Source organism: Mastomys coucha, unplaced genomic scaffold (assembly GCF_008632895.1).
Source record: "Mastomys coucha isolate ucsf_1 unplaced genomic scaffold, UCSF_Mcou_1 pScaffold13, whole genome shotgun sequence".
Classification (NCBI taxonomy): domain Eukaryota; kingdom Metazoa; phylum Chordata; class Mammalia; order Rodentia; family Muridae; genus Mastomys; species Mastomys coucha.
In genome coordinates this window covers 19,189,152-19,204,440 of record NW_022196895.1, presented here as the reverse complement: position 1 = coordinate 19,204,440, position 15,289 = coordinate 19,189,152, and the positions used below count along the sequence as shown (strand labels likewise).

General features: G+C 38.6%; 1 protein-coding gene and 1 pseudogene across 9 annotated transcripts in view; both read left to right on the top strand.

Moving 5' to 3' along the window:
* The window catches only part of Nol4 (nucleolar protein 4), a 322,425-nt gene that overhangs the window by 154,976 nt on the left and 152,160 nt on the right, over positions 1-15,289 (top strand). The window lies entirely within an intron of this gene.
* Positions 5,352-6,264, top strand: LOC116086905 (annotated as a pseudogene).

The window sequence follows — 15,289 nt, the reverse complement described above, 5'->3', positions numbered from 1 at the left end:
CCAAAACAACAGGAACAAACCCCCGCTGCCCCCCCTTGCTTATTTGTGCTCATAGTTACCTTTCTATTGCTGTGAACAAACACCATGGCCAAGGCAATTTACAAAAGAATTTGGGCTTCGCAACTGCAGAGGGTTAAAGTTCATGACTACCACGGTGGGACGCATAGCAGCAGGCTGGCGGTCATGGTGCTAGAGCAATATTTAGGAGCTCACATCTTGATCCACGATAGAATGCATGACTGACATAGTCATTTCAAACCTCAAACTTTGCCCCAGTGACACATATCTTACAACAAGGCCACACCTCCTAATCCTTCCCAACCACTTATACCAGCTGAAATTCATATGCATATATATATATATGCATACCTACATGTATATATATATATATACATATATATATATATATATATAATCTAATACCTACATGTGTCCATTGCCTCTACAAACAATAAAAATCTAACTAGTAAGCATTAATACCAGGCACTAGTCTGGGAGCTTGAAATAATTCAAGAATCCAAATAGGAAAAGAAAGTAAAACATTTCGCTAATCTTCTTATGTTTTACTTAATTTATATTTTAAGAGGGATGGCAATATGGTTTAAGTTCCAAACTATGAGAAACAATAGTATTAAAAATGTGTTTAACTGACTAGGTGATGACTCAGTAGATAAAGCAATTGCCACAGAAGTGCTGTGACCTGAGTTTAGATGTCCCAAATTACAAAAATATTAGGTATGCCTGGTGGCAAGCTGGACTAATGAAGTTAGCAAGCTCTGGGTTCAGCCATATATACTTGCTTCAGTAAATACCATCGAGAGCAATGGAGAAAGATTCTTGCAATCAAGCACTGCCCAAAAGGAGTAACCAGGAATAGACAAGAAAAGACCTGCAGAAGCAGATATCAGGAAGGGAAAGAGAGACAGGGTGGAGATGAAGGGGGAAGGAAGGGAAAGGAAGAGAGAAAGTGTATTCATAAGAACCTGTGATACATAGACCAAAAGAAGATAAATTATGTTCAGAGAACTACTAGTGACTTTAATAATAATGTTATGACTCTTTGGCACACACTGAACAGAAAGCTGAAAATGAAGAAAGGCAGGGCTTCTAACTAGGCACACTTCACAGAGTGAAGACAACATTTGAAAGAGTTGCCATGACGATTAAGTGATGCTGAGTGTCTGGCGTGTGCACCTTCGTGAGTTATATGTATGCAGAGGCTGTGTGTGCACCAAGTGTATAGCAACGTGTATCACTAATATCCTTAGTGACTGCTAGCACTTATTTTGCCAGTATTAAAATTTGATATTTACCCTCAAGTAGATGGGAAATCACTAAAGGATGGAGTTGGCATTTGATGGAGAATTGATGGAGAAGGTAGATGTTGGAAGAGGAAAATCTATTCCTATACTTTCTAGGTTAGAAACAAAAGATGCACAGAAAGTGGAGGCTGTGGGATGGAGCTGAGAAAAATGCAGACATTGATAGCTGAGTAAACATTAATTTTATTCTTTAAAGCACCAGTTTTCCTTTCATTTAATGACATTCATTATCAATGTATGTATGTTTGTAATTTTAGTAATGATAGAAACTGTAGTATACAATAATGAAATACATTCTTTTTTTGTACTCAGGTTTTGTACTCAGGCTACTTCAGTTTGGTTGTGATGTTCTCCACACTGAAGACAATTAGCAGGGCAAATATACACAGATATAAAAATATAGAGATGTCATTTTACACAGATAGAAACACTCTCCAGGGTTCCAAGTGAAGGTCACCTTATACATGAGAGTATCAAATAATCTTAAAGGGATGGAGGCCTTGTAAGTAGGACAAAGCAGCAAGAACAATGAGAAGTGAGGAAAACCAGGCCACTGGAACTGACATGAATGTGGAGCATTCCGAGTGTAGATCCCGGGAAGGCACAGCGTCAGGGAGGCCAGCTCATGGTATAAACAGCAGGGCCAGGGACAGATTAGAAGGAAAATTCTTTGTAAAAATTTTGGTAGCCAAAATCAGTAAGTACATGCCACTCATAGCTCCTGAAATTGTGCTCTGCACTGTTAAAAGTACACACAGAATTTCACAGAATATTAAATATAAAGGAAAGTAGGCAAAGCTATTAATAACTCATACTGTCGTAATTAATACTGGTTTTTATGAGTGGTATTTTATCTCCACTTGCTATCTCCATGGCAATGTGCAATTAGAATTGAGATGCAGAAGGCATGATTGTTACACTAAAGAAACATTCGAGTAGTTTCCTCTGTGGAATGTTCTATAGACACCCAATGCACCAAATCACATAATCTTTTAAATTAACTGGAATATAATATAGCTAATTTTGTGACTGTTTTTATTACTATTATTAATAAATACACCTTACAAATCTTTTAGGGTAAGACAAATGCCATTAATGGGCATCTATCCACAGGCATATTCATATTAAAAAAAAAGATCTAATTGAGAGCTTGGGCAATTTCACTATATTGGCAGGTACAGAAAAAGAAAGACTTTTGGTTTTATCTATAATTAATTTTTGATCCCCAAATAGGGTAGTAATAATGTTGTAGTTTCTTGAAGAGAGATGTCTTATTAATTTTTTGAAAGAAATTGAGCACAGGATAATAATGTTTAAATTTTTCAATTTTTGTGACTATACATCTGCATATATGTTTGAATTTTGGGGGAAGAGAGAATGCAAATATGATCATGTTCGCATGAATATAAATTTCACAGGGGTCTTCAGAGCTCTCAGATATATAAATCCTTTGTATTGGATTACAACAAGGCCATATTAGCCTTCCAATGATCTGTTTTTAAACTTTTCAGAAATATGTGTCAGTGTTAATCAGGACTCTAAAACTACCTCAATACCTCATGATAAACAGCACCAAGTGTAACTGACACAAAAGGAATATGCCCAGGCCTTTTAAATATCCATTCCCAGTAAGCAATTATGAGCGGACAACACTGCAGATAGTTCAGCTACAATGAAGCACACAGACTGACTCCCCATTCTCTCTTGAAAGCCTCAAGCCAAGAGCAGTGTACATATGGGGATACATTTTTTCAGGATTTTAAGCAGCATGGTAGAAAATAGTATAATGCAAATCAGTGAAGGATCATAGGAAGGCCCTAGAAATCTGTATGTACATCTTCCTTCCTAGGAGGAAGCTAGTCGGATGCACACAGGAGGAATCCTCTCCTATAGGAATTACCCCTTCCTCAAAATAGAAAGAAATGAACTGTGGCTTTCATAATTGAAATACCTTACAGGTTTCTGATGGGGTGGCTAGCATTTAGCCTTATTCAAAGGTGGACTCTATAGTGGTATAGTTGGGAAACCACTGAAAATCAAGGGCCCATGCATGACACATTAGAGCAACCGAAATTCTGCAGTTCCACAGGCTGATGCCAGGGCAAATGCCAGCCTCTGAGCTCTTGGGAGAAATGAATAAGCTGCTTTTATATTTGAGGACATTTGAAAGTGCCTACATAAGATCAAAGAGGATAGTCTTACATAAAATATTTGAAAGGTCTGAGATACATAAAGTATTTGAAAGGTCTAAGACTTTATAGCTGAGATGATTAATAGATGTAGTTTCTTGTAAAAATCCAGTTCACAGAGACTGACACAGATGGGTACTTTAAAAAAAAAAAAAAGCTGAAATGCATACAATAATATGAGGAAGTGTGGTTCAGTCAAATAAACAAACAAAATCTTGCCCCTGAAGTTCCTGACAGAAGGCTTGGAACATTGGTGTAAAAAATGAATTATGAGCTCAAGGAGACTACACATAGACCAGTGATGAAATTCCGAAATCACTGTATGAAAAAAATGGGAATATTTTTAAAACATAGAGATGATGATAATGACCAAGATGAAATGCAGCACCCCCCAAATACAATGACAGTGTCTGATTCAACCAAAAAAAAAAAAAAAATCAGTGAGCATGGAGACAGGTCCTATAACTGTCATTGAATTTATAAAAAAAAAAAAATGAAAATTAGGACAGACTTTGTAAAGAACAAACCAGGCATCGTCAAGCAGACCAATATGCTGAAGATGGAATTTGAAGAATAATAAGAGAGAAAGTAGGCAGATCTTTATTTAAAGAAATAATGGATACAAATGTCCAAATCTTAGGTCAACTCTAACTAGGGTCACTTCAAAGAGACCTTCAGTGAGACCAGTTCCATCAAGCCACTGAAGGTCAGAGTAGCAGAAGAAGATGAGAAGGAAGGAAACTTGTTCTGTCTCTGGGAGCCACCGCAAGGTTCAGAGTGCCCTTGTCTACAGGACCCTCTGGGGCCTGTGGCAGCTGAGTGATATATTCAAAGACATATCAGAATCAGAAGACATACCCCCCCCACACACTAGGTTCAGGAAAATTTTCCTTCAAAAACAAAGGACAAATTGAGAATGCTATCAGACAATGAAAACCAAATTGAGTTTATTTTCCTGTCTGCCTAAAAGAAATGTCATGGAAGTCCTTCAGATTTTAGTGATAAAATGTAACATTGCAACAGAGTGCAAATGGTCCAATAACATTAGGTACAATGTTGCAAAATATAGTAAGCTGTGCTATTGTCAGTTGGGCCACTCTTACCTTTTATGGGACTGAAATGGCAAAATGCAAAAATATCTATAAATCAAGTATTAATATGTGTGAAGTGTATAACAGATATACCATGGAACAATGAACTTGGCAAGGGCGCCTGTAAGGAATAGAGGTATTGTTCTTAAAGCTAAGCTGTTGCTAGCTTAGACCGAACTGTTCTAATTTTAAAGTGCTCCATGAAATGAGGAAGTACTACAAAGCAAATGTTAGGACTGTACGTGGAAAGAAAAGGGGAAGAAGCCCAAGCAACTCACTGTGAGAAAAGTTAGTGAAACAAAAGAACACAGGCAAGGAGGGTGAAGACTAAGCAACACACAAAAGCAAGTTTAAACTGGCAGAAGTGTGTTCTTCCCTGTGCTGGCGACTATGTGAAACAGAAATGGGTTAAACTTAGTAAGCATGTCAAGGAGATGTCTCTGAGGCTAAGAGCCTCTTGCATAGGATCCAGTTCATTTCCCAGCACCGAAATCAGGCAATTTGCAACTGTTGCTAACTCCAGCTCCATGGGAACCAAGGCCTTCCTCTGGCCTCCATGGGAACACTACTTGTATGTCCACACCTCCACACAGCACACAAGCATACGCACAATCCTTTTTTAAATTATCATTTTTGAAATCTTCAGTAAAAAATAAACTAAATGACTTAAAAACTAATTAAAATTAAAAAAAACAAAAACAAAAACCTTTGGATTGCTTATAGATCGGAAGCAGCTGCCTTAGTTCTCTTTCCCGTCTTGCAAGATGGCAGGTGAAAAGGCAAAGCCTGATACAAGGAGAAAAAACCTGTGGCCAAGAAGGATGGTGGTGCCTCTGGTCCCGGGGCTACTGGTGCAGCCAAAAAGGGTAACCCTAAGGTTAAAAAGCCCAGGAAGGGGAGGCCCCATTGCAGCCGAAACCCTGTCCTGGTTAGAGGAATTGGCAGGTACTCCCGATTTACTATGTATTCTAGAAAGGCCTTGTACAAAAGGAAATACTCAGCTGCCAAGACCAAGGTTGAAAAGAAGAAGAAAAAGGAGAAGGTCCTTGCTACTGTCACGAAAACAGTTGGTGGGGACAAGAATGGTGGCACCCGGGTGGTGAAGCTTCGAAAAATGCCTAGGTATTATCATCCTACTGAAGATGTGCCTCGGAAGTGGCTGAGCCACAGCAAAAAGCCCTTCAGTCAGCACGTGAGAAGGCTGCGCTCCAGCATCATTCCCGGGACTGTCTTGATCATACTCACTGGGCGCCACAGGGGCAAGAGAGTGGTTTTCCGGAAGCAGCTGGGCAGTGGTTTGCTACTTGTGACTGGACCTCTTGCCATCAACAGAGTTCCTCTTTGCAGAACACACCAGAAGTTTGCCATTGCCACTTCAACACCTGACTGACGCTTATTTCAAGAAGCAGCAGCTGCGCAAGCTCCGGGCATCAGGAGGGCGAGATCTTCGACACAGAGACGGAGAAATACGAGATTACAGAGCAGCGAAAGGCTGATCAGAAAACTGTGGACTCGCAGATTTTGCCAAAGATTAAAGCTGTTTCCCAGCTCCAGGGCTACCTGCGATCTCAGTTCTCCCTGACGAACGGGATGTATCCTCACAAACTGGTGTTCTAAATTACTTAAAACCTTATTAAACAGCTTCGTATGTTAAAAAACAAACAAACAAACCTTTGTAATGTAATCCTGATTCTTATGAAACTTATTGTTAGACCCAAATGACAACAAACACTGACATTTTCCAGGCTCACTCTCCTAAGTGCTGAGACTGTATGAGTGCTTGGTTTACTGCTTTTTTGTTTGTTTTTCTCCATTTTGCCAGTCACCTCCTGAGTAAATGAAGGACACAGTAATTTGCTTCCCTGAAAAAAAAAAAAGCATACCCCCACACACATACATACACACACACACACACACACACACACACACACACACATACACACACATATACAAACACACATACACACACATACACACAGATATACACACACATACACACACATACACACAGACACATACACACACATATACACACACATGCACACACACACTCACACACACATGCACACACACATTCACACACACATGCACACATACACACACATACACACGCACATACACATACACAACCCCTATAATGTAAAGATGGCTATTGTAATGATAAAGCAGCAGAGGCTGGGATAGTATCGAGCAGAATGCGTGGTAAAATAAACATCTGTATCAGAAATTTAAAGGTGCTGGTTTCATAAAGAATTTCCTTACAATACTGGCACGTAGGCTTCCAATATTCACTTTCAACCTTATAAACTTGTGGTATGCAACAATCCAAACCCAAACCAGCAACCATGCAAAAACCGTGTTTGATTGGCAGTTCTAGCCATATCGTGCCTATAGATAGGACAATGCCACAAAAATCAACAGTTCTACTCTGTCAGGCTGTCTTTCTTCCTTGCCACGAGGAACCAGAGTGCTGCCATGTTGCTCAGTGAAGGCAGAAAGCAGTCTACAATAGTGGAATTCCGTGTTTCTCCTGGCGGGCTGGGATCGATGCTGTGGTTCTCAAGCTCCTGTGTACCCAGATGATGCCGGGGACCATGAAGAGTTAAGAACAGGGCTAACTGTCTTGCGCTGAGCCCTGTACTAGACAGAATCTGGCTTGGCTTCAAGTGAGTGTCAAAAAGTATGGCGGGGCTGGAAAAGAGGCCTTCTAGGGGAGATTTAGGTGAGGCTCTTTATGACGAAGGACCCCGGATGGTAGATCTTGATAAAGAGGGCGTCTTTGCTCTTCCATACTATTTTATTCATGGCAGATGAAAATGCATACAATGCATACATCTTACTCAGGATGAACCAGGAATGAAATACCTTTTGCGGGAAGGGATGCCCAGGGAGGAAAGCTTACTGGTTAAACACTCCAGGCCTATCTAGGTTATCTCATTAGCTTGGAGAACTCTAGGTTTCATGTTATGTGACTGGTTGTCATGGTCCTCTTAGTGCAGTGTTATGGTCACATGCTCCAGGACATGAAGAGTCTGGCAAGGAGTTGATTCTAAGGCCTACCATTCTCTATAATGAGATTTACTAGGGTTTTTAATCTGTTTCAACCTTACCAGTTCTTCTGTCTCGTGGCACTGTCTACTTTCCCTGTACTCTGAGAGAATCAATGAGCTCCATGGAATTTACAAGAAACCATTACCTTTTTATTGTTTGTAAAGGTCAAATTTAACATGCTTTATCAGTGAAATGTATAATAAATACATTCCAATCTTGAGAACTACTTTTAAAGTTTTAAAGCACACCAATATTCTCACAGTCTTGCTTCCCGGAGGTTCTTATTCTTTGCAGCCATTTATTTGACTGAGTGAGTCAAGCTCCAAGTGATCCTCTACTTCTGCTCCCAACTTGGTTGCCTTTCACTGTCTACTCCCTAAAACTATATTTAAAACATATATTTTAAAAACTAGCTTTGATTTATTTTCAGATAGACCTTTGGTGGACTATTACAGTATAACTTAACCTACCCACTCATTAGAAGACCTTGCATGTCCATTTTCTTACAGTGGGAAAGACATAGGAAGGTCTCCTCTACTTCTTATCATAGCATAGCATTCTGCTTGTAATTTATATCAAAATAATTAATGCTTGCATGGTAAAGTGTTTGCTTTTGTATGTGGCTAAACAATTAATGTCTACAATTTAAAATCTGTCTAGCTTTTACTTCCCCTACCTACCTGTGACTGCTGCTGGATAGATGAGTATCTAGTAAATGCTTAGATCTACAAGAATAAATTAGTAGGTTTTAATGTTGCAAATATATAACGATCAGTAATTTTAGTTATGTTTATCATCTGGTTTTTTTCTGGAATTTTATTTATCTACTTTGTTTATTAGGTATTAAAATTAATGGAACACTGCTATCTGCTATAAAAGCAAAATATTTGAATATTTGCTTTTGCATCTCATAATTAGAAATTGATCACTCTCTCTATGACATCTTCCAAGAGTTCTAAGATACTGTTGATGAACCATGCTACTTCATAGCTACAGTGATCCTATTTGTAACTCTCTAGACCCCAGTGATGTACAGTTATGTATCTTAGTACTCACTGTTGTATCTACAAAAAGGTATCAAACCAACTTTCTAAGTGATAATTCATATATGATAAAAATATTTTTAAATTTATTTCATTTATTGAGAAGTTATGTATTTATTACTATTATTGAACCATTCTTGCTTGTTACATAATAAGTTTGCATTTTTCTGAAATGTTTTGAATTCTAAATATCATTAATTCATTTTAATAGATATTAAAGTAATATGGTTGATATAAAATAACCTTCATAAATTATATTGCATGCTTGCCTTTCTGTGTATAGTACATTAGAAAAAGCAAAAACAAGGCTGGACTTGGTGGAGCACAACTTTAATCCCAGCACTTAGGCGTCGGAAGCAGGCAGATCTCTGTGAATTTGAGGACAGCCAGGGCTACACAGAAAAACCCTGTCTTACAAACCAGAACAGAGTGAGAGGAAGAGGGAAGAGGGAAGAGGGGAAGAGTAAGAAGGGAAGAGGGAGGAGGAAGGAGGGAAGAATGAGGGGTCAGGGAGAGGAGAAAGCAGAAACAAAAGAGAATAATATTTAGCTCTTGTATTTATCATCAAATGTATATCCATCATTTATGTATGCCAGACACCTTGAGAATTTTTTATGTACATATAACTTAAATGCTTATAAGAATCTTCCAGTTCTACTATTTCTCCAGCTTTGATTTTTAGTAAACTGAGGCATCTCAGTTTTAGAGATGACACATAATGCTGGAAGCAGAGGTGGGAACATAATAGTCATTTCTGCTAAATCGGTTAAAGAAGTAGATGAGGGGAACCCCACGAACCTTGTAAAGGCACAGTCTAGTTACCTAGAGACTGCACTATAGGTTCTGTCTCCTAAACGTCATAGAGCCATCTGACCAGGTTCAGAAGCAGATGCACTGAGCCCTGCAAACCCTTTCAGGGTATATGAGCAATGACCTTAGGGCCATGAGGTTCAACCTTTTAAAGCTGCAGTTATCTCTCAAAATTTCCACTCTGTGGACCAAGACTTTGACCCATGGGTCTTTGAGAGGAATTTGAAATCCAAACTGTAGTGATATTTATAACTCATTTTTGATAAATATGCTATTTCCTTTCTCACTTTGTCTCCATTTCCTCTAAGATAAACATGATATTGTAATCTATTTGACACACTGATTACTATGATGATAGACAGAGGTTCTTATACCTGGGAGAAAATGATCAATCTTAAACTTAGCATAAGAAAGTCTGTTGCAAATGCCCTAACTCAGTTATTACTCATTTTCAAAACTCAAAAGTGAGTTGTGCCACATTACAACTCACATACAAATTTTATAAATAATACTGTCATCTTGAGGGGACAGAGAACTCGAAATACTGAATATAATGGTTCTTCAGGTAGTTATTCTTAAAGGAATAGCAGATGGTAAACATTACTATTGGAGCAGGAAATCATTTCAACACATTTTTTTAGCTAAGAAATTCTTTAGAAATAAATGATTCTGGTTGGCTGGTTTTGAAAGTGAGCCATATGCTGTTTACATGTTTTGGCATTTATCCAGTTTCCCTAAAGATGAGAGAAAAAAATTAATAAAATCCTTTTACTAATTAGATAATAACAAACATAATGAAAACAGGTGCCGTTAACTTTTTGAATTATGAGATTGTTTTCAGACAGTCCCTAGAAAAGAATATCCTGGGGTAGGGAGACAATTCCCATAAATCCTAAGGTGGCAATAGCCTACAGCACACTTCAAACAAATGCAATCGCTACTGTTCACTGGAATAAAAATCAAGAGCACAAATTAAAAAGAACTTTAAAATACCACATCCATTTTATGTGAGCTACTAGATAAAACCGCTTGTCTTTAACCCAATATTGAAATCAAGCTAATATCTAAAGCTTTCCAAACCCATTAGGGTGATCTGCCAAGAGCTCTCAATGATTTTCCCCCCGGGATATCAATAGGGCATTGACCAGCTTGTCTAGGGATCCCTTCGCCTTGGTGACAGTAAAATTGCCTTCCTGTTCTCCAGGAGCACTACACGAGAAAATCAGTTGTTGTAGCCAAAAAGGAGCCCAGTGGTTGGAAGCTGGTGGGGATAACCATGATGTTTATTAAAAGCAGCTACCCCTGACATAAAGAATTAAGAAACAGTAAAACAATGAGAAAGTAACCTGTCAGCTGACAGATGTGGCACTGGGGAGGTGGTTTAGTCATGCAGGGACAGGAACCTGAGGTCAGAAGTTCAGCTCTCAAGTAAAAGCTGGGCACAACTACACTTGTAATCCCAATGCTGGGGAGCCAAAGAGAGGTAGTGTCCAGCACATGCTAGCCAGGTGCGGGACTCTGTCTCAAAAAAAAGAAAAGAAAAAAAGAGGTAGAGAACATTTAAGAATAAGAGTGAATGCTGACCCCTGACCTGCACATTCATATGCACTAGCATGTATGCACCCCTCCGTGAGCACTGGGCAGCCCATATGCAGACACAAACACAGAAGTAAAATGTCAAAGTGTCACTCTGGATATAATCCTGTCTGTTGTTGTTGTTTGTTTGTTTGATTGTTTGTTTTGTTGCTGTTTTAAGGCAAACCTGAGCTACCAAGAAGGGAGAAGTTTCCCTGCATTTTTCCTTCCAGTGAAAGGGATGTCTGTCTGAATCACAACGTGACAAAAATGAGTATTCTGACAGAAAGAGTAGACATTTAGAACTGTTGATACACATAGTCAATTATTTACAATCTATAATCATGTGTAGTATTTCGGTGTGAAAATAGCATATACAACGAGACGGGGGCACGGCCTGGCATTTGATCTCCACAGCTGCTGTGTAGAGCAACACTGGAATGATGTTTTTTTCTAGATGATTGGCGTGCATTGTGACTATTCTCTGGCTAATATATGTATGCAGAATGTGGCTGCAAAGATTTGTTTTTGTTAGCATGTCTCCTCCCCCATTCTGAAACCTGAAGGCTCTAGACATTGATGCTGGAGAGAGAATAGGTGTGTGTTCACACACCTATATGTGTAAGTGTATCTAACCTCCCAGTGCATACAGTGGTGATAATATAACCCCCCGACACACACACACTGAAAATGGAGCTTCCCTGATATTTCTGTTCTTAGTGTATTCTTGTTGTCTTGAGTTAAGAAGAATGTGATAAACTGAAGTAGGGTAATGTTTTAAGAGAGCTTTATGGACCAGTTAAAACTGGAAATTTAACACAGTGGAGCATGGCACTTTTATTAAACAACTATGGGATCATCCATCCATGTTCTTCTCCACTGATCGCCCCTGTAGCAAAATACATAATCAACATGCCAGGCTCACAGTCAACTTGCTGGGGGGATTAAATCCTAAAGGAAGGAACCCATCACCCTGGAGGAAAACTGAGTGCATGCTTCTGAGTCTTTGAAGGCTCATCTCAGTAGTCCCACTGCTAGAATGTGCTCTGTTGTCATAGCAACACCATCTCCTGCTTCATACAGGAAAGATTAGCTCTTACTGTGCTGAGGAGAGAATTTAGGGGAAGTCAGACTAATCCCTGGGTGCACTTCCCGGGAAAGGTTGGACCTTGCCTGAGGGATGCTGGATCAGCAATGATAGAACTGGGCTGTCACAGACACTGGTGTTTAAGTTGAAGAGCAGAATTCACCGTAAGTGTGAGCTCCTTCTGAGTAAAATGCTGATAAGTGAGGATTCTGTAAGCCTCGCTGAAGACTGTCCCATGCAGCTGCAGAATGACAGTGGGGACCTTGCATGGGAGCACCCAGTTTAGGGAGCATGTTGAGATCACAGGATCAGAAACTTGAGGGACAAAAGGTGGATACTTTGAATCCTAATGTAAATTCTGGGAGCATAGCCAAATTAAATAAGCAAGAAAATGCATTGTCTGCTCATTGGCGGTTCATGCATTATCCCAAGTCTAATGCTTTGAGATTTAAAACTCCAGAGGGAGAGGGAAATTATTTTTTCATTAAAAAAAAATCTGGTTGTCTAAGCAAGTTGTGTTTGTTCATCACTAAAAGTGGTGAAATTTGATTTGGGGACTCAGTTTTCTCCTGTCCGTTATATACACCCCCTCTTTAAAAATGCTCTTGGAAACCTACAAGTGGCATAGTTCTTTAAGGTTATTACAGTGTGATGAAAGGTATTCTTTAAGGATGAGTACATTGTTTAGCTATTGTGTTTTCTGCTGCTACTTTCCTCCCTCATGCTGGTAAAAACACACAGTGCGTTCTGCTGCAAATTGACTTTGTTCGGGGGGAGTGTTAAGCCCCCCTTGTTTTATCTTTACAAAATTCCTTTTATAATAATTTATCTTTTATGTTAAAAGATATGAGTTTGCAATGTTTGATATCAATGTTCATTGTGGAGATGTCTAATCTTTCAAAAATGTAATCATTTCAAAGGACATTTTAATGCACACATGCTTGAAAGAATAGATTTTTATTGCCGTTATAAATTCTAATTGTGATTTTTAGAGTGTCTTATGCTGTGTGAATAGTTATTTCATTTAAAATACTCATGGTGAAATTTAAATCACACTGTATTCATGATGGTTTTCAATTGTTTAGATCATGGCTATATATTTGTAACGTGTTCAGAAACTGGGTCTTATTTCGCATGTACACAACACTCGATTACTAATGTACTACACATTACAATTCACATGACAGTCTGTGCTAAATATAGCCATTATCATAAAAATTCTTAATTACCATTTGAAGTGTGTGCTGGTTTAATTTCTCAGAATGGAAGAGACTTGAATGTTGCTTTGAAAACAGACTTCACATCACACAGAGGCTTCACTTCTCTGAAACTGATTAATGCTAAGATAAGCTGTAGGACTTGAATCTTACCAATTTATTAAAGTGTTACATAAAATTATCATTTCCATTTGTTCGGAAGCACACACAGACTGGTGTGGGCTATGTTTCATTGAACAGTGCCCCAGTCATAACTATGCAGAATCTGGCTCTTTTAAGAAAATGGAGACAAAGCAAGAAGTCGGAAACTCTTTTCAAATATTTTTATAGATCATTTCGAAGTCTGTTTGTGACAACTCAGTTATTTTTAAGAGTTAGAACACTTAAAAGCCACAAACTGAAAGAAGGAAATTTATTATCTTTTGCTAGTCCCACAAAGCAAAGTTGATTAACTTGCTGGTTTCCATAAACAGAACAAATGTGACAGAAACCAACAACTTTAAAATTATTTAATATTAGGAGTTATACATTATCAAACAGGACTAAATAAAAGAAGAATCCTCAAGAAACGGGGCACTACTAAATGACAATACACATAAATAGATAAATGAATTATAGTTTAAATATTTACGTTGGAGTTAACCCACTCACCTGTTGTAGAGATTTACAAGTATTTCCAACAAGTTAAAAATATGTGCTCTGCTTAGATTTTTTTCATCCTCTCCTCTCCAGGCTGTGTCTTTTAAATACACAGTAACAACTGTCATGGAGACCCATCCTGGTGATTTTCTCTCTCTCCAAGGCAAGTTTTATCTGCCCGTTCTGCTCCTTGTAAGGAGTAGCTCATTATCAGTGCAGTTATTCCTCAAAGGCTGCCCTACTGTATATTCAAGAACATCAATGTCCTATTCTTGACCTAGTGTTAAAAGCTTTGCTCATTAAAAAGGTCAGGGTTCAACTGATGAGTAAAAACTTTGAGACCATCAGAATCTTCCAATACCTTTGAAATCCTTAATGCTTTGACATGGAAATGAGATTTTGTTGGTGGCTGGTTAACGTACAAACTCAGGCTAATTTGTAAAACTGTCAATTGTAGTTGGTAGTTCATGCGATATTGGAAAAGAGAGTAGAGTGAGTGTTCTCAGAAGAAAAGGCGGTGCCGAGGTGTGAATACTGTTTGCCTTGCTTTCAAAAAGCATATTATGATCAGTCTTATGAACAGCATCAGGTTAGAAGGCCACTTTAAAGGAGTATTAAGTGGTAATAACATGTGTTTTGTAAGTTTGATTTTGACTTGAGACAAAACATCTTCAATGCAATTTTTGAATTGTCTGTAAGAAACGGTGTTGCAAATAGTGGGAATAATAGCTAGAGAAGTAGCAGCATGAAGATAATACTGTGGCTACATGTAGATACATATAGATACTGTGTGGTTGTGAATGGGGGCCTGTGAAGGCATAAGAAAATTGTTTTATATCCTGTGAATATTGAGTAGGATGGATCAGTAGTAGGGGGTATAGTGGGCAACAGTGATCAGGACTGCAAACTTACCTCTGAATAGACAGGGAGGGAAGAAGTGACACATACAGAAACCATGTGATTTATACATTCATTAAGTTGTATTCATCTGTTTAATCAAGAAGTGTGTTATTGGCCACTAACAAGTTATAGGGGATAAGACAGGTAGCAATAAATGTGGGATATTAATGCTGAGTTGCGGCTTTCATTAAACACTGGATTTGGAGATCATGTTGAATAGTGAGAAAAATCATAGTATCCTGTGAGAGGTGGCGTGACAATGGAAGAGCAGAAGGAGATAGATTTGACTGTGGCTGGTGCACATTATAAAAATGAACTGTTATGCCTCAACTGCTCAGGTGCCACTGCCAGACACGAGGAAAGCC